Here is a 21,038-nt window from a genome sequence, read left to right on the forward strand (position 1 = left end):
CATACATGTTAATGCTATGCGCGTGTGTATGCGTGTGTTTGCTTGTGTGTGTGTTTGACGCTGTCGCTTCTGCACTTCCGGCAGCCGCCAGCCACAACGGAAGTTTGCATGTTTCTCTATCATTGCAGAGGCATCTAAAGCGCGCTAAAACTCAGAGCGCTTTAAAAAAAAAGAGAGCGAAGAGCTAAAAACGAACCCAAAAGGTTATTGTTGTTTAGTTTATGAGCTAAACAAAAGGCAGTTTGCGTTGTTACGCTAGCGGTTAAACTCACACACACACACCAATACACACACACATGCACACACACACAGAGTCGATAACATGTCATTTGAGCGTCGCTAATGTCTTCATTTATTTTTAGTATGTTGTGCGCGCTGCTCGCCGCGCCTCACTTTGAGTTCCATGTGTGTGTGGCATGTACTAGAGTCATATGGCCCAGCCCTCTGAGACATTAGCTTTACCGTTAGTTTTGGCACGCTGACCTCGCCGCTTGTTTAGACAAGAGATTGGCGCTGGCGCTCTGGCCATTGCGCTTGACCATAATTGGACACGAGTTCGCCGCTTGTTGTTTACACATGCATTTGATGGCTTTGGCTTTGGCTCTGGCTTTTCAGCCTCAATGCGATTTGAGGTTAATGTGCGGCTGGGCCAAGAATTTTCAGCATTCGTGGCACGCATAAAGCAATAAACTGCCATCATTCAAGCTAAAATTTGTCGATTAGGCTTTAACGCAAATATGTTGCCCAAGTTGCATACAATATGCGGTGGCGCCACAAATATGAAGTGCTAGAGCAGCGGCGCAAACTTTGCGCACAAAACTTTATGCCGAAAAACTCGCTCTCAATTGTCACGCACACAAATACACACACACACACTGACTAGCAAAACAATTCGCCCAACCACCCGCCACAGCGAAATGAGCAAATGGACGCAATGCCACACGCAATCTGCACATTCGAGGCTGCCACATAATGAAGCAAGGCCTTTGAGCCGCTTTTAATGCCACACACACATACACAAAAATCCAAATGTCCTAACGCATTCGACTGCCGATGAGTGCTTTGCTCCCCCACCCCCCCACTCGCTGCTTCCTCACTTGCCTAATTTCTCAATCAACGTAGCGGGGCAAGCGTCGAACTGCGACCACCAAAAACGTACTAATTGCAGCCATACACACACACACTAATACACACACACACACACAAGCTCTTTAAGTCCTTGCTGTGCATGTGTGTGTGTGCATTAGTATTTGCCAAGTGCGCTATAAACTGCGCTCATCAAAATTATACAAACTTTTGCTTCAACTCCTACAACAGGTTTTGTCTCTCTCACTCACTCACACTCTAGCGCTCTCTCTGTCTAAGTACTTAAGCATTTGATTAATCCGTAAGACTGGCGCATTAAGTGCTTAAGCATAAGCAAACGCTTTACTGTCGTCTTATGCTTAATTAAACAAGTTTACAAGCTGAAAGCTGCGCGCGCTACCAAACAAAAGCCAAACGCACAAAATTTGATTTAATAAGCTTTAAAATTTTAGCATTTAATGCATTTCATAATAAAAAGTTAGTTTAGTTAACGCTTTGCTGCTTTAGTTTGTTATTTATTAGGTTGCCAAGGCTTAGAGCAAGGCCACAACACATGCGAATCGTTCACATTAAGTAGCAACTGCCACAAAAAGATGCGCGCACCCAAACTCAAGCCACACACATAAAGTAAATTCTGCAGTACACGCCACTGACAGTTCAAAAGGGCAACAAAGTACTAAAAATAGTGCAAATTACCGCAGGATATTCAAATTTTCATATAAAAGGTGCAAGGGGCAACACAGACATGCAAATGTTGCAAGTGGTGCTTGTGGCATGCGAGTTGCGCCATAATAAACCTGCGAATAAAAAAAAGCAAGCACTTTGTATTGAAGTCTCGAGCTTTGTGGTCGAGTAACTCTGTGGCAAGTAGCAAAACAGTTAGCAATTGGCCTTTGGCCTTTGCGACTGAGTTAGCGCGGGTGGGTGTTGCTTGGGTTGGGGTTGGGTATCGAGATAAGCATCGAATACTTTTTGCATTGCATGTTAACACATGCAAATTGAAATGTCTAAATCAAGCGAACACACACACACACACACAGAGACTTAGACACACGTACAAAGCATAACTCAAATGGCGATTTAATTGCTGCGCTGCAGGCGTTCAAGCTATGCCAAAGCTTAGAGGGAAATGGGGTTGAGCGACTACAGTTTGAGTCTAATGTGCTTTGACAAAGCGAAATATCTTTTGTGGCAAACATTTTGTGGCTGCTGTGTGCGTCCACTTGAATTACTTTGAGCGTAGCTCGCTTGGCATGTAAAATGCCGCGTAAATTGAATAAAATACTTGCCACACACACAGACGCACACACACGCACGTAGTTGTAGCTCTACATAATTAATTATTGTCGCAACATCATTTATCAGGCTATGCAAGGACAACTTGTACTACACTCGCATATTTATTTATTTGCCTGGGCTGTCTCTCTCTCTCGTTGTAGTTGCCACATATAGTTGAGTTCTTGCCACAGCTTATGGTCACACTGTGCCGCGCGAGCAAACACTTAAGTGAGCAGCAGCAGCAGCAGCAGCAACGAGTTAACCAACTGACTGACTGATGACTGTCATGTGCATATCCTTGGGTTCTGGCTCTGGCTCTAAGCTGTTCCCTCAACTGGCTCTCACTTTAGCATAGTCATGGGCACTACTACTAGTTATCTCTGCCTGCTTGTGCGTAATGAAAAATGATTATTTTTCTTGCAATACACTTTGCACTATGCTTAGAGTATATCAAAAATGTGAGTTAAGCATAACTTTACATATTTGAGCGCTAGCGTTGCACTAACTTTGCATTTTGGCTAATCAAAGTGTAACGCATGCTCAGCTAAGTATGTCTCTATTGCAATTTTGTCTAATCAAAGTGTATCGCATGGCCAGCTAAGTCTCTATTCTATGTTAGACAATAACTACAGCTTCAGTTGCTTTAATTACTAACCCGAGCTAGCTTTAAACTAACTTTTTCTTTTGCTTAACATTAATTTTACTCAACAAAGTGTATCTCATAGTTCGGCAAGTCTATTTGTTAGCCAAGTATCTACTTTATAGCATAATTATGCTTACTTTTCATGCACTTATTTTAGTTAGCTGCAGAGTTAGCCTTAAACTAGCTTTCTATTTTGCCTAGCACTTTAATCAAAGCGTATCGCATAGTCAGCTAAGTCTATTGCAATTGTAAAACTTTAAAAACAGCTGCACATATTGCAGTTACTATCACAGTTAGCAATAAGCTAAGTTAGCTTTTTGCTTAACATACAATTTTTTCTAAACAAAGCGTATTTCATAGTTGTGTAAGTTTATATCAGTTATGTTAGCCAAGTATCTACTTGATAAGAGAATTAATAGGAAGCCTTGCATTCACTTATTTCAGTTAATATCACAGTTAGCGATAAACTAGCTTTTAATGTTTCAATCAAAGCGTATCACATAGTTAGCTCAGTCTATTGCATTTCCAAATGTAAGACTTTGAAGATAGCTTCACATATTTCAGTTACTATCACAGTTAGCATTAAGCTAAGTTACCTTTTAACTTAGCATTAATTGCTCTAATCAAAGTGTATTTCATAGTTGTGTAAGTTTATATCAATTATGTAAGCCAAGTATCTACATAAAAGCAGCACTTTGCATTGCTTTATATCAGTTACTAGCACAGCTAGCATTAAACTAGCTTCAAATATTTCAATCAAAGCGTATCGCTAGTCAGTCAAAGTTTATTTCAATTGCGTATGTATTTTAGATTATAAGTACAGTTGCAGTTACTGTGCTAGTCTTAAGGTAACTTGTCACTTTTATTGCACACACTGCACTCTAAAGTGTATCTCATAGTCCGCTTGGCGCAATCTTTTAGCTAAGCATCTACTTGATAAGCGCATTAACGTAAAGCTTTGCATTATTTTTAATATACTACGCGCATGCATTAATCCATGCAATCGCATTAGCTTTGTTTATGTTATTTATGTAAATAGAAACGCATGCGTTTCGCTTTTGTTTAAAATAATAACACACGCGCGCTTTAAATGCATTTTTGCATGTGTGTGTGTGTGTATTAAAGGGACTTTGGTTTGATGCATTACACTTAAGCCATATTATGCAGTTAATTAAATCTATTTAAAATTGCGTGTGACATTTTAATGTCACGCTCAATTAAAGCATTAAATGAATTGTTTGCAAAAGCAAAATGCATACTGCGTATTTGGCAATTAATTAAAAAAAAGTGTAAAAACACACTTTCAATTTGAAATAATGATGTTGTCCACTCGCTCTCGAGTGCTTAATTGTTGTTGCATTTTATGGTCACGTCAACTGAAAAATTGTTGCTTAAACGTACATAATTATACACAAAGGAGCTGCCACATGCAGCAGCAGGACACACAGGACATGAAGTACATGCAATTAATTAGGCAGAAATTGTAAAGGGCAGCAGCAGCAGCTTGGACTCTTAAAAATTAATGAAATATTGTGTAAATGATCAAATTTGATACTGAAGTGTAGTAGCTGAACTCATAAATATAATTGCTGTGGGCGCTGTCAACGTGTCAGCAATGGGCGTGTGTGTGTATATGATGTGGTGGGCGTGGCGTATGACGCTGTTAATAGCAATTGTGGGCAAAAATCAATTTCAGTGTTTGACCAAAAGCCAAGCATAAATATTTCATAAAAGAATGAAAAAAAAAAAGAAGGAAAGGAATACCAGACAGAGAATGAAAGACAAACACAACGGACGGCTACTCTACCCTAGACTCTGAAGTGGCTACAGCGCTGCTGCTGCTGCTTGTGTGTGCTCTGCTCTGTGCATTTATTATTAAAAAACATTGACTTGGGCACTGTGCAAGGGAGTGGACGAACGATTGGAAATCAGCGCAAAGTCAAACGAAATGAAAATGAAAATCCATAAAATCAGATTTCAAAATCGACAAACAGTCTGGGGGTAGCAACAAGGAGCAGCAGCAGCAGCATAAATGTCTGTCGCTGCATTACGCCTTATAGCGATTTATCCTTTTTACCAATCGCCTTTTTGGCTTGCACTCATCTTTCATTTCATTTTGCTGCTTCGCATTGCATTTCAAGTTGTTTATCGTTGCAGCAGCAGCAGCAGCAGCCTCAAGCGTCAAACGTAAATCATGCGCCACCTTTCCGACCTACAATCCAAGCAGCAATCGATACAACAATTTATGTGCGTGGCGTTCAATCACGCGCAGTTTTGTACACAAGCGTAATAATAATAATAATAACAATCATAACGGCTTAATGATTGGCTCTGCGTCATAGGCAACTGTCACACAAGGGAGCTTAGCTCAGATAGAAGAAGTTCGCGCTTATAGACAACATTCAGTTGAAGCTGTGGCCGCACTAACAACTTTTTATACACTTTGGCACACAAAAAATGTGTAAAGGGTATGTGGAAGTTGTACAAAGTGTATGTAACAATGAAAAAAATTGAGCAGCAAGGCAAACTGTGTGGTTATAAACAAGTTAGTCAGTTTTCTGTCTGTATGAGCAACAAGAACTCAGCGCCTATAAAAGCTATAGCTATCCAATTTGGTATATAGCTACTTTTACTTTTATGCGCAGCTTATTAGCTTAAAATTTTGTTGAATTTCGTAACCACTGGCCCAAAAAACGTAAGAAAACGCGTCAAAGTGTATTAACTACTAAGCAGCGCCAAATTTGCTGCCTGCTTGTCTGCTATTTGTTGTTATTGTAGCAACTGAAGCTGAAGCTGTTTATTTGCGTGCGGAAATGAACACATGAAATGAACATAACAAATGCCAAGCATAAAAACGCAATTACGCCCACTTCCGAGACAAGCCCTAAACACAAACCCTAGCACCGCGTTGTACACAAATCTTAGTCGCCTTATTAAAGTTGCTTTTTATATATATAGCGCTGATAGCTGATACTGATTTTCTATTTTAATATATGCGTGTGTACGTGTATGAAAAGAAATGTCATAATATATATAATAGATACGTATATAATAAACTGCTAAAGGCGAATGAAAGGGGGTGGGGCACGCTGTAACAGTAAACAATGCGTTAGCAAATGTTTACTTGCGCATTGCGCACATGCTTCAGTCTCTATGTGTGTGTGTGTGTGTGACAATCAAAACAGAAACTCTCTATGTTATGGCTGTGTGTGTATTGCTGGCGCTAATGCTGCTGATGAGCTGCTCAATGACACGTTCAGCCAACGCTGCGTATACGTCATATATAATTTGTTATCGCCTGGCAGGCGTATTACAGCTACAGTCTGTCTCTCTGTCGTCTGTTTAATATTTTCGCGCTTAATGAAAAGTGTAGCGCAGCTGTAGCTTGAGGCTGCCCCTTAAATTTGCTCTCGAGTGCTAAAGCAGCGCATTTAAACCATTTGTCATGGCATTTCACACACACAAACACACACACACACATCAAGGTATTTATATATATAGCGCACATGTGATTATCTTTTATTTTTTTCTCTTCGCTCTCACTGTTTTTGGCAATTTGTTGTGCGCTGATAGCAGATAAGCATTTGATGAGGTTTATTATTAAATTAGAGATTGCTTTTTATAGGCAAGCAGCACAGGCTCTAAGCCAAGCACATACAATAAGCCCTAAGCTGCTTACCAAGCCCACACACTGAACCAAGCAAAAAGCTGCTTATGTTTCACTGCTGCTGTCTGAACTATTTCAAATGCTTTATATAAATTGTTTAACTTAAATTTGTAGATTTTATTTTATGCAGCAGTAATCAAATTTATTGAACTACAAAGCATTTTTGAGTTGCATAACTTTGTTATGTTCAAAAAGAGTTAATGTCATATAAGTTTGACATTTTCAATTGAATATGCTGTTTGACACACACACAAATGTAAAATTCAATGCTGAGACAGATAAGTCGAGCGAGCTAATGTTAGTAATAAATAATAAAAAACATAAACTGGCAAAAAAGCAAACATATTTTTATATTATGTAACGTAATAAGTCCGTTTTAATAATTTAAAATATAAATTGCCACAAGCAAACATGAGATATTTTAACCACAAGCAATTTAAATATTAAATGAGCATGAGAAATATAAAACGCACACATACGCTTATAAAAAAAAATAAAGAGAGAGAGAGAGACAGATTGAGGCTGGGCATATGGGCGCATAAACAAAGCTGGTGCCATATGCACACACACACAAGCATAAAGTCGGCTGCATATTCAACGTTACACAATCTCATTCAGCCTCAAGTTCTTCTTCGTCACTTTCTCTCGCAGTCAGCGTATGTGTGTGCGTGTGTGTGTGTGTGTGTGCACGTCAAGTCAAATAAATTTAATAACGCATATACACACACACACAGCCATATGAAGTTACGCATACGCCGCATGGGGGCTCCCCAAACAGTTGCCAAGTTTTGAGAGTTCTGTTGTTTTCCATTGTTGCGGCTGTTCGCTCGCTCTCTGTCTATCTCTCTCTCTCTCTTTCGCTCTTGCTTGCCCCAAGACGCGTCAGTAACCGCAACAGCGCTGCCGTTTTGATAACAATGCAAATTCACACGAGGCGTATGCGCAATGCGTGCCCCTAAAACTTAGCATACTTTTGTGCGCTGCCGCGCTGTTTACAGTTTTAAGCACTTTGGCAAATTGGTCATAAATATATACAAAACACACACAAACACACACGCACACCTATTGTATTGTTTATTTGTATGTGTAGGTCCAAACGTGTGCATCGATTTTTAAGCTCGTCCCTTTTGCCAATTTTGCCGTTTGTGCCGTTTTAACGAGCCCACGAGCTTTGGCTTTGGCTATAAACTGCCGCACACTGATAGCAGCTATTGGCCATAAACTTAACACACACACACACACAGGCAGACACACACGTATACAACATTTACACATCATTTGACTTGCGAGCTGTTACAAAATTATCAAGTGCACCATTAACCTTTGATAAGTGCAGGATCGAAACGCGAGCGTCTGCTTAACGGCCTTTATGAAAAGATATGCCGCTCTATATCTAATTGAATACAGTTAAAGCAGCGCTTTGACTTAGTTGTGAGCTTAGTTGCAACTAAACTCGCTTTAGGCTGCTGATTGGCATTGATTTTGTGGCATGTTGCCATCATTAATTTACGTCAAGTGTCAAAGCAGCGAACTGACAATCGACGCTGCGGAGAGATAACCAGACAATTCATCAGTTCAGCCATCAATTACAGCCAAGCGCACAAAGATTACTTTGGGAAATTTAAACAACTTGCAGCAGTCAGCGACGACGACGACGACGACGACTGTGTGGCAGCTTAATCATCACATGCTCGTGCTCAATTTGCGTGCTCAAGCTCAAGCTCTAGTTAGTTATGCATGCGCATATAGCCAAAGCCAACAAGGGTACGTATGTCATCATGAATATGCGAATTCGTTGTCTACACTGAGACCAATCAACTGCGGCAGCAGCAATTGTCTCTAGCTTGCAACAATTGTGGGAAAGGTTACAAGCGCCACACAAGTCATGGGAAAAATGTTAACCAAAAATTGTAGCAGTAGAAAACAAAGCACAGGCGGCTTGCCTTTCACTTTGCTATTTATCAGTTGTTTGCCATCGCACAAGCCAAGGCGACATAATCAATAATTAAGCTACACCTGTGCAGGATCAAGATATAGTTGACTATGCATAGCCACGCCCACACGCCCACACACCTATCATGTCATATGAGTTTTTATAGCTGCAACAGTTGCGCAAACAGACGTTGCACATAAATATTTCATTCATGACGCTTGTAAATCTTCTTTTGATTGCACTTAATACTCGTCACAGCAGCACACAGCAAAAAAAAAAACACACACACACACACACATATGCATAACTGTGGCAGCGGTGAAGAAAAAACTGCCAACGTTAGAAGCAAGCAAATTCATAATAATCCAACATGTTTGCATTCAAATTGAGAAATTCTCGTTTTCTGTGGCGCTCGCTCTCTATAGATATTGTAATATATGCATGTGTGTCTGTGTGTGTGTGTGTGTTTGTTTGTGTCTGTGTGCATCTCATTTCATTTGCGCTATTCAGCCTTTGTGCCCAGTTAAAAATCATGTTCTCAGCGCGATTTTAGCTTATCGAGCAAACACATCTCAGCTCTCAAGCCTTAGATATATATCTCTGCTATATACAAAAGATTCAGCATGCATGTCTATATTATAGTCCAAACATTGCACTATGGGAAAAATTACCAGTTTAAGAGGCCAAAATTAATAACACAAAAACGGAGCAAGATAGAAATTTTTAGCTTTGTCACACACACACACACACATACATACAAACATGCTTTATGCATGTTACTCGTTGCCTTGGCAATTCAATGAATTGTCCTTTCCTTAGCTATAACCCATAGACAGCTGCCGCTGCTGCCTTTGCATGCGAGTACACTTCAAAAAATCAAAAGCAATTGTAATTGATATGCTAAAATATCAAAAAAAAATTTAATTAAAATTACAAACTTTTAATGATGCCTTATAAATGATTTATATATACACTTGAAGAAAAGCTATAGCATTTAGTATGCAAAAATATTAATACGTCACTTATTGTTAGTTTAAAAAATTGTAAAAAATATTAAACTGTTGCTAAAGTCTTAAAATTGATTTAAAGCTGCATCAGTTATATATCTTATAGCACACTAATTGCTGAAAAAATATACTAAACTGTTATTGATTAACAAAGTTTGCAACTATATCTAAAAATAACTTATAGCTCACTAGCTAAAATATAGTACATTTTAATAAAATAAGAAAAATATGAATGAAGCCTCAAAAGTATTTAAATTCATATGATAGTTTTTTTCGCAGTGTCTGCAGCCATATGCAAAAATATACATAATAATAAAAATACCAAACTGTTTTTGTTTATAACTCACATAAAAAATTCAAATTAAATAGCAAATTTATTGCTGTTGCCTTAAAATTAATTTTAAGTCAGTTCAAAGTTGTTGCAAAATTATCTTATACTATTTAGTATGCATAAAAATATCACTAATTGTTAAAATAAATAATTTTAATAAAATAACAAACTTAACAAAGATTTAAAATTGCTACACAGTTTTTTCTCAGTGTCAGCAGCTTATGCAAAATTGTCTTATACTATTATGTATGAAAAATATGTCTTCAAACTCACTAATTGCTAAAATAAAATATATAAAAAAATACTAAACAGTCGCCAATGCCTTAAAATTGATTTTTAATCGCATTACAGTTTTCTCTCTGTGTATGCAGCGAGTTGCAAAATTATTTTATGCTATTTAGTAAGCAGAAAACTGTTTTAGCTTACTAAATGCTAAAATAAAAAATTTAAATAAAATACCAAAATTAAAAAAAGAATTGAAATTGCTACAGTTTTTTTTCTGTAGCTTATGCTACATTTTTTTATACCATTAAGTATGCTAAAAATATATTTAAGCTAACCAATTGCTAAAATAAAATGCCAACCTGTTACTGATGCCTTAGAAATGATTTAAAATCATTTGAGAATTTATTTGGGTGCATATGCAAAAATATCTGATAGTTTATTAATTGAAAATATAGCACATTTTAATAAAATAGAATAAAAGTATGATGCTTTAAGCTTAATTTTAAATTCTGTTAAAGTTCTTTTCGCTCAGTGTTTGCAGCCTTGCCTGGCAGGCCTTTCAATTCTGTCGCCAAACATGAATTATAGCTCTTATTGAATGGCTCTGACTGCGACTATGACTGTGTGTCTGTGTGTGTGTGTGTGTTTGTCTTTGTGTGTGTGCAGAGGTGCGTAAAATATGTGTGCGCTCTATGTTTGCTAACTCGATGCTTAACCGAGATTACAATTGTTTGCATCGAATACTTCGAGTCCCAAGCACTTGGCATTGTTGGGGCTAATTCCAAAGTCAGTCGCAAAGTTCTATTAGTCACACCGACAACTGCTGCGTCTTCAGTTGCAGAATCATTGCAAAAAAAAAAATATTCAAAGTATGTGCGTCTCGTGCTTGTTAACAGTCAGTTTTGAGGCAAACTTTTCACATCTACAAATTGGTTTTGCCGCTAACCACAGAAATGTGAGCCCCACTACATGCAAATGCGCTGCTCACTCGCATAACAAAATGAAGCATAACAGGGGCCAAAAATGTGGCTAACAACGCTAATACCCCAAGAAAATCCCAGCATGTCAAGAAAAAAAAGCAGCAGCAAACTCGAAAAATAAAAAGTGCCAGCCAAAGCAAAGCAAAAGCAAAAAAAAACTTTCACAGTCAGTTTGCAACTTCGACCTTCTCAACTGTAACGCGGCTTCATATACTTAACCACCCCCCCCTTTGACTACCCCCCTCGCTCTTGTTGCGACCCTTTTGTATGACAAACAAATCCAACAAGCAACTTTTGTGTAAAACTTTATGCATTTCACTGCTGCTGCTGATGAAAACGCAGAAAAAAAATAAAAAGTCAAGCAGCCAAGTTTAAATGTAAAATCGCTTGCGTGTTGTTGTTGTTTTTTTTAAATCGCTGCTGGTGTGACTTGCGACATGTGTCCTGCCTCCTTGCTACACAACTAGGTGCTGCCTTTATTTTGTTTGTTGTACGCGCTTTTGTTTTTCTTATGTCGCCCAAGGCGCAAACAACAAGCGAAGGGCTACGCGATAAGTTCGCTCAGCCTGTCTGATTGTTAAACAGTTGTCAAGTCATGTCAGAGAATTTTTATTATACAAAAACAATAGAAATAGAAAAATATTTAAAATTGACAGTCTCGCTATGTTTTCATTTCAGCCTTAAATTTTGTAGCTATATAGACAACATTTTGAGGTCGGTTAAACACATACAGTCAAAATTTGTGGCCCGTTATGTAAGCGCAAACGCTTCTCATTCTGTTTGCTATATGGCGCGCATAAAAAATTTATACAAAATTCAATTTGTTTGTGTGTGAATTTCTTGACTCACAAATAAATATAAAAAAAAAGAAAGAACAGAAATCTGCATAAAATGCGCGCCCTTTCCATGGAATCGCAGCAGCGTTCACTTGATTTGTTTGCTTTTTGGGGTCGCGCTCACATTTCCTTTTTTTTATATATATATATTTTTACTTGCTCGCAGCTCCGATTTACCGCCCAAACTGTTTGCCTCTTTGACACTTTTGCTTGGCTGGCGCTGCTGCTTGGCATTGGGGCCAAGTACTTGGCTTCGCTATATAATATAAATAAATAAAATTCTTTGCGGCTGTGCGTCGCTTTTTTGTTTTGCGCGCGTTGGCGTTGGCGTATTTTAATTGAAAATGCTTTTACTTTAAATACATTTCATGCAGCAAAAGCAATTTCAATTATACAAGTCACAATAACGACGAGCAAATAAAAAAGGACAATCAATGGCTTTTGCGTTTGATTGAATCAAATGTGTGCGCAATTAAGGCGAGATCCTTACAATTCTTTCTAGCAGTGTCTCAAGCATTCCTGTCACGATTTTAAGCCATGGCCTACATGTCTATGTATGTGTGTGTTTGTTTACAATCAATTGTAACAAAAAAGTTGTTGCCTCAAATTGCCTGCAGTGCAGTTAGCCGAGCAACATTTAATTTATTTTTCGAATTGGCTGCTCATTAATTTTCTTTCAGCCATTTGAGACTTAACAATGAGCAGCAGCGCACAAAAGAAAATGCTAGTAATTTAGGTCTACTATTTGGGCTTAGACAATTTTTATATGCAGTACACGTTTGGCTAAATAGAATGTCTGGGCAGCATTTTTCAAAAGTAATTTCAATAATCGATTATGGCTTGAGACACGTAAAATTTCAATTTAGTGCAAGTCTGCTGTGAAATTTAGATGAAACAGGCACATAATTATTATGAAATGAATGATAAACTAAATTGATGTCGCAGTATTGTTAAAATTTGCTGTTACTTTCAATAAGCTGCAAAGATAATTCTTATGAAAATAAATGAGCGCTCAAAATTGTTAAAATTTTCTAGCTGATAATTATTATAAAAACAAATGAGCGCTCAAAATTGTTAAAATTTTCTTTTACTGTCAATAAGCTAGAGCGATAATTATTATGAAAATAAATAAGTGCTGAGAATTGTTAAAATTTTCTTTTACCTACAATTATTATAAAAATAAATGAGCGCTCAAAATTGTACCGATAAGCCAGCTACATAATTATTAAGCAGAGTGTTGTGTATTATTAAAAATTTTTCTATTGCTTTTGAGGCACAATTAGAAAAGCTTAAGCGCCTGAGAAATTCTGAGTGTGCGTTTAAAAAAAATACAATGAGAAAAGCATCAAATGAGTGTTCAAACTATTGAAGCGGCTTTAGCTATGTTTACAATTTCAATTGAATTAGAGCCGTGTCATTGTTTGTGTGGAAGCTTCAGCTTGTGAAACAAGCGTAGGCACAATTCTCATGAATATGTTTGGCAGGCAACAAAGTTTGAAGCATGATTTGGGTTTTGGGCTTCAAGTTTCCAAGCAGGATGCGGCAGCATCCTTGGCTATCAAAGCTTACCTTAGAGCTATGTGCGCAGTATAAATTACTAAAGGCAGTTCCAGAGAACTCATTAAACGCTTACCTGCAATGAAAAAATAAATAAAAGCTATTGTTAAGCAGTGCTACAGACTGTGTGTGTGTGTGTGTGTGTGTATAATGAGAGCAGCGTTAATTGCTGTGCTCTTTACTTGCAATGAATGGCGCGTCCTTTGCACAGACAGTTGGCATAATTGATCAATATTTAAGGTGGGGGGTGTGAGTGTCGACAGGCAGGCAAAATGGCAGACATGCAAACAAGTCATCAGCAAGTGTTCAACCCCACACCCCCCCTCTGCTACTTCAATTGCGCTTAATACGCTTAAAAGCGTTCTTTAACTTTTGCAACTATTAAATAAATGCTAAAGTTTATTTCATTTCATAAATTATAGTTGCTTGTCATTTGCTGTTTACAAGTTTTACTTTTTACAAACACAAACAGCAGCAGCCAAGCAGTGTCATTATCTTTTAATTAACTTTGCCAGTATTTGAGCTGCTGCTGTTTTCTTTTGCTGCTTTGTATTTTTCTTAAACAGCTTGTTAACTAATGCTGCAAGTTTTATTTATCTGAAGCAAGCAGCAGCTTAAGTTTTTGTGCGTTCGCTGCTCTAAATTATTAAGACAAGCGCATTATTTTAAATTTCACATTTATTGGTTTTTTAAGCTGCGTCTGTGAGTTTCCCACGTTCTCAGCCGCTTTGATTAACATAATCGAAGGCAGAGTCAGCAGCCCTAAGCGCATTGATTTTTGTTGTTTTGTTATTTTTAAGCAGCTAAAGCGCATTAACTACAAAAGTGAGTAAGCAGTAAGCTAATTGAATTATTACAATGCATGCTGCTTGGCTTTAGCTTTACAGTTAAGCAGCATTTACTCAGAATCTAACAGGTTCATTCAACCTAAGCAGCTATAAATTCTTTTTCTGTTTTGCGCTCATTAAAAAACATGAAATGTCGTTTCATGTTTAGCAGCGATAGCATCTATAGGCTATAACTATTGCCTGCTTAATAATTTATTGCCCAGTGCACGCATAATAACTGTAATTAATGCTAAAAGAAATTTAATATCATTAAACAAAATCAATATTACAGCCCACGCATGTTTATTTTAAAAATACAGCCACGTATTTTGACTGTTAGTGAGAGCGCGGCGTGGGCAAAACCCCAAAGTTAAAACCTCAAGCTAGACAAGCGAGCTCAAAATCAATTTTATGACATTTTTTATACATTTTTATTTTGTGTTGCTGGCAGCTTAGACATATGCTCATTAATTTTTGTAGCTTTTTTGACCGCAGTTCTATGTTATCGATAACGCTTGGAGCTGGGGTCGACCCACTACATAAACTTGTAGCGCTATCTCGCTCTAACTGTTTGCATATATAATTTTCATGGCGTAGCTGCCAAACTGATTACTATATAATTAGCCACTGTGTTTCAGTTCCATTATAAATGCAAATGTGACATTTTCCTTTAGAAATTTCTTTTGCTTTTAAAGCGTCATTAAAATTGGGTATTTTTTGTAATAATTCCCAAGCAGGCAGTACATCAATTATTTAAAGAGGGAGAGAGACCCACTGACCACTCGACTGTTGAGCTGAGAACAACGCTCAGTCGCTATCAGCAAATGGGCATCACTCGTTGCTCGTTGCTCGCTCATCGCTGCACTCATCACACGCAGCACACACACACGCATTACACACACACGCATACATGCAAAGCGACTCTCAGGGGTCGTCGCTTGGCTTATCAGCGGTCTGCATCAGTTATGCACTTGCAGTCTCGCTCTTCCGCTCTCTTGCTCTTCTTTGTGCGCTCTCTCAGGTCTAAAGCGACGCTGCCAAGCATGACAGACAGCCAATGTTCTCACCCACACACACACACGCACACACACACACTTGTGTTATTAATTGATTATACCTTCTTTAAAATCTACTTTTTATTTCTTTTGCGCTTTCCCATAGTTCTTAACCCACGTTTGTGCTTCAAGCGCATTCAAGCAGCTTAAGTTTCTTTTGTATTTATTTCTTATTGATTTAAAATTTTTAATTACGCATTTTATTTTATCTGCTAGCAACGGCTTAAATAATAAACTTTAAATATTTTTTTTTGGGGGTGCGCGCATTTTATTGAAGTAATAAGTCTTGCAACTTGTGCAAACACAAAAGCTTGAGCTTCAGCATTTTATGCTAATGACAAATGCTTTTATCTTTGCACACGCACAAAGCGCAGACGAAGGAGAAAGAGCAGAGCAGATATAGAGAGAGTGGGGAAAAAAATGAGCTAAAATTAAAAGTAAAACTGTTGGCAACCTGCTGCTGATATCCTTCTAATTATACACTATATATAAGAGTTTGCTGACTTTATAAAATTTGTAGTTGGCAGAAATTGAAGCGCGAAGAAAATTAAAAAAAATCTTGATATAGTTTTTTGTATGCTACTATACCTAATATAATATATAATAATAATAAATAATAACACTTGATATAGTTTTTGTATATTACTATAGGTATAAATTGCAAATATGAGTTATAAGTTTAAAAAAAAATGAAGATTTTGGGCTTCATTAAAATAAATTAAAAACGCTTGTTATAGAATTTTCGTATACTACTATAACTATAAATTTGTATACGCTTTTGTTTTATATTCATTTTAACACTTATTTTCTGCTTAAAAAAATGCCAATCAAATATACAAATTATGTTTTAACTATAAAATCAAAATGAATTATTAAAATTGAGTCGATGGTCTTAGTAGCTAGCACTCAACACTTTTAGTTATTATATTAGTTTTAATAATAATTAAGCTTGTAAATAAATAAATCAATTATAAAATTAATATAATTATATAATTATAATGTTTGCATTATTTTTTTTATATTTTTATTTGAAAAGTTATCGCTGATATTTTCTGCATTTCTCATTTTACAATAATTCATTTAATTTGAACTGCTAGCTGCACTTTGAGCTTAACTATAGCGCAAAATTTATTATTAATATACTAGTTAAATTGTTAGTCAGTGTGCTATGAACTTCGACTTGCAAATTAGCTGCCTTGTTATTATTTTTTTTTGTCAGTTTGGTTCACATTTTTCGGCTGCCACGTCGCTGACCCTAATCATTAGGCCTGAGTCTGAGCCAGGGCCAGAGCCAGGCCGCGACGCTAGTGAAAAGCGGCCACAGTGGCAGCAGCGCTGGGAGTTCAAACTAACAGCTTGGGACCATGAAAATTACACGTTTTTAACTTTTGCAGTTACACATGGCCATGACCAGGTGGGGGTGGGGGTGGGTCAGCGGGCTGTTTGAACGTTTTAATTTATGCATATATTTATTTACATTTTTCTCTTCTGCGCTTTAATTAAATTTCTCTGGTTTTCGCTTTTTTTGGGGGGGAGCGCTGTGTATTTTTTTTTTTTTTGGTGGTCGCTAATTTCGACATTTAGGCGCGTCTAATGTTTCTTGTGGTGCCGGCGCTTGTTACTTTATTTAAATGAGAAAATATGCTGGGCAATGGGGTCTGAAATTGTAGGCGGGGTCTCGACTAATTGCCCAGCCAGAGGTTTATTATTTATACATTTTTTGTTGCGCCTTTTTTATTATGCTGTTCATTATACTCATATATTTCATGTCTTATTTACTTTTCGTTCAGGTGACAACAGCTGGCCAGGCGGTTAATTAGGAAATTGATTAAAATTGTGGCTACTAATGAAGTTGGTCTATAAAAAAGTGAAAATGCGACGCTATAAATAGAGACACAAAAGGACAGAGAGAGAGCGAGGGTCAGAGGTCACAGGTGTGCACTGTGTGTCGCTTCAATGCACAGCGCAAAGTTCGTTTACATAAAATGCAGGATAAGCAACATTTTTAAGGGCGAACAACAACAAAAGGCGAAGCAGGTACGCCGACAAATAAAAAAACAGCCAAAAGTCAACTGATAAGCGGGGGAAAGAGAAAGGTGCACGAAAATTAATGAAAATTCCATTTGATGAAGGCATTAAGACGAGACGGCTCAAGAATGTCGCCGCTTGGGTTTTTTTTTTTATCTAGCACAACAGCTTAAAAATAGTATAAATGCATAAATTAATTGAATAGTGCACGTCATAAGTTTATTACAGCCGCGTGTGTAAAATTCTCGACGTCACTGTGCAAAGCTTTGGTTAAGCCCAAAGAGCGAGAGCGCAGCTGAGAGCGCGTCGATCGTTGACTCATCGCCTAATGAGCGCGCAATTACACTGAGAGAAAGTCAGCGCAGCAACATAATTTAAGCGTTTGTTATACATTGCTGCATTTATTGATTTTTAGCAACATTTACGTTTAAATTGTCAAATTATTTGCTTTGTACGTGCGTCGTGCACACACATTAACTAACAAAATAACAACAAATAAACAATAAACAACTGCTAGCGTATGTGAGACGAACAATGAAATAGTCAGAGTGTCGATTGTTGCAAAAATAAACAAACAAACAGACAAAAGCTCGAAACCAAACAACAAAAAGTTGTCATGTCTGTGGCTCTACAAATGATTTTTTGTGCTTTACTTTGGCTACGTTTTAATTTTGCTGACCAACTTTTACTGGCCACAAACTGCAGGCGGGCCAATTATATTGGCCACTTTCTAAGACAGACAGTGGAGCCCTCAGCGCTTAACTAGAGTACGAAAAATCTTGAGCATTTTTGCTTTGTGCTTAGCAGACGGTTAAATGACTTCCGTGCAGAGAAAACTTCAAAAATACACGTGTGTGTATTGGTGTGTGTGTGTGTTGGCGGCTTATTGCCATTGTTGTAACTTGCCTTTGATCTGTTAACATAAAAAAAAAAGCAACTGACCTAAATCTTAAGCAAACCGCAATGAGTCTAAGCGCATAAATCTTAGCAAGCAATTTTACTTTGGTATCCCTAAAAGGGCTTTTATCAAAATTAAAGTTGCCAGTCTGGCCATATATATTAATATTGTTGTATGCTTGTTTTTTATTAAAGTCTGGCAGCTGACATTGATTGATAAACTTTGAACTTGCTTATCGCCAAAATTTAATTTAAAATAATATTAGCGCAGCTTTAGCTTTAAGTTTTCCACTTGGCTTGGGCTGTAATCTGTAGCATGCGCATTTAATTATTTTGATCTTTCGAAGTCAAGTCAAGCTAATGAACCAGCATAGAAATTCCCAGCAGCAAAAGCAAACGGAGCTGCGAAAAAAATAAACAACAATCAAGCGAAGTTTTCAGGTGAAAAAAACCTGTTGAGCGTCGCGCGCTCTTTGAGACACACAGACAGACAGACAGACATAAATCGATATAGTATTTATATTTATATTTTAAACTGGTTCTACGTAAAACAAACAGCAACAAAAAGCTTTTTTTATCTGCGTTGAATTTGATGAGTAGTCCAAAATTTTAACAAAAGATTAAGACTCAAGGCTGGGCTGCAGTTAGTTTTATTATTAGCAAATGAGTGTTGAATTGTTGCGGAAATATTTGTACATGTGTTTTTAACTTTGTTGCGCGCTCTCTCATTAGACAACTGTAAAAAGCAAAGCTTTCAATTGTAACTGTTTGCTATTTGAGTGTAGCTCATGTTAGAGCGAGCTAGCTATACTGATCGCAAGAGCGCAGCTTAGACCGCGGACGACGAACGCAGCGAATAGAGTAATGGCAAATAATCAAGATAGCTGTGTACGCAATGTAAACGCGCACAAAGCGCAATAAACAACAACAACAACAACAACAAGTACGTACATGTATGCAAAGTATGTAAAATAAATGAAACTTACCGTTTGAAAAAGTTTACGCTGTTCGCTTCTCCTTTGCTTCGCTGCTTTAATAATTCCAAATATGTTTTATTATGCAGCGGCGTTTTTTTTTTCTTTTGTGGAGTTTATTTTTGGTCTCACGCACGTCAAAAAAGTGTTAAACAAATGTTGAAAAACACGCATAAACACCGTTGGCTTTCTTTATTTATTTGTTTTGCTTTAAATTTTAAATTACTTCACTACACACACACACTCACTATATATGCAGTAAATCAGCGTTACTGTAATTCATTTGCCAAATATATTTTTTAATTTGTTTTATACAAAAACTTTAAACCACAGCGCACAAGCTAAACGTAACAGAGGCTTAAAAAGTTCCACAAGTCGTTCGTTGTCAAGCGACCGCTGCACGTCCGCACACCTTGGCTGCTAAAAGAGAACTGAAGCTGCTAAGAGCGCAACGCAGCAGCAGCAACGAACGAACGAACGAACGAAACGAAGCGCTGAGCGAGCGAGAGCGCGAGTATGCGTAATGCAAAGAGCGCGCTTAAGCGAGTGCCGTTCGTTTTAAAGAGCGCGCTAGCTAGACAAAGCGCATTAATACAGTTTTTCAAAGCCGATAAGCGACAATTATTGTTATTTAAGTAGCCTAAGTAGATAATTTTAATGCCAGCAAGCTAAATAACTTACATTTTAAATATTTTTGTGTCTAGCTGTAATTTATGCTTTGCTTGTAAGCTTAAGCTGCTTTTAAATATAAAAATATCTAGTTACATGCATATATGTATGTATAAGCAGTTGTATATATTATATGTACTACATATATTAAATTGCTTGCATTTGTTTACAAAACCAAATCAAAACAAAAACACAGCATCAACTTGCATACAATTGCGCTCAAATTTCCGCCTTTCTCTTTAGCGCTGCAGCGCAAAATGTAAGAGCAGCTACAAAAGCAAAGAGTGCAAGATGCGCTGAGTAAGACGCAGCCGACATTATGCAACTCATTTAGCTTGGCTTAGCTGACTGCGCGCACTGTACTAAATTAAAAGACCCTTTTGTGCGCATTGCTGTACAGCGTCTCAAAAATACTGGCAAGAGACGCGCTTGTCTCTGTTAAAACGCAATCGCCGGTGCCGCCGCTCGTTGTTATTATGTTTGTTATGCTAACTGGCAAGTTTGTGCATTTATGTTGAGCTGTTAAGCAAAAGTAAAACTTTGTGCTGCTGCCAAGTCCAGCGGCAAAGTGATAACAGTTATTATGCAATAGTAGTAGCTTAATGCCATAATTTGTAAATGAAATATGCAAAAGTGTTGTCTGGGCAACAATTAATTGCGCTGCCACATGCAATAGGAATAATGGAATAATTACAAATTAAAAAACAAAGCTAACAGATAACAGCGTAAACAAGCATTTAATTTGTTATATACTAAACAAAGCGTTATGAGTAGTTAAGCTGAGGTTAAGATTAAGTTTGTAAATATAAAATATAAAAAAATGTGATTTGAAAAGCGATATTAAAACTAAATTTGTTACAAGTTCTACACAATCGTTATGAGCAGTTAACAAAAAATATAAAATTGCTAAATTAGCAAAGCATTAATAAAAAAACCAAATTTGCTATTAATTTTGATGAGTTTTGAATGCTGAATAATCAAATAAATACGATGCAATTCATGAATACGATTTATTTTCTGTAGCTGGTTCGTCACTTTGCTAACC

At 37.2% G+C, this 21,038-nt stretch overlaps 1 protein-coding gene across 1 annotated transcript in view; it reads right to left on the bottom strand.

Annotated features, from left to right (window-relative positions):
* Window positions 1-19,736, bottom strand: part of LOC108604201 (protein toll) — a 45,295-nt gene extending 25,559 nt beyond the window's left edge. Inside the window, exon 1 of the mRNA XM_033294031.1 lies at window positions 19,337-19,736. The gene's annotated coding sequence lies outside the window, so the exon portion shown is untranslated. The remainder of the gene's footprint in view (window positions 1-19,336) is intronic.
* Between the last annotated feature and the right edge of the window lie 1,302 nt (window positions 19,737-21,038).

Source organism: Drosophila busckii, chromosome 3R, assembly GCF_011750605.1.
Source record: "Drosophila busckii strain San Diego stock center, stock number 13000-0081.31 chromosome 3R, ASM1175060v1, whole genome shotgun sequence".
Taxonomy (NCBI): Eukaryota; Metazoa; Arthropoda; class Insecta; order Diptera; family Drosophilidae; genus Drosophila; species Drosophila busckii.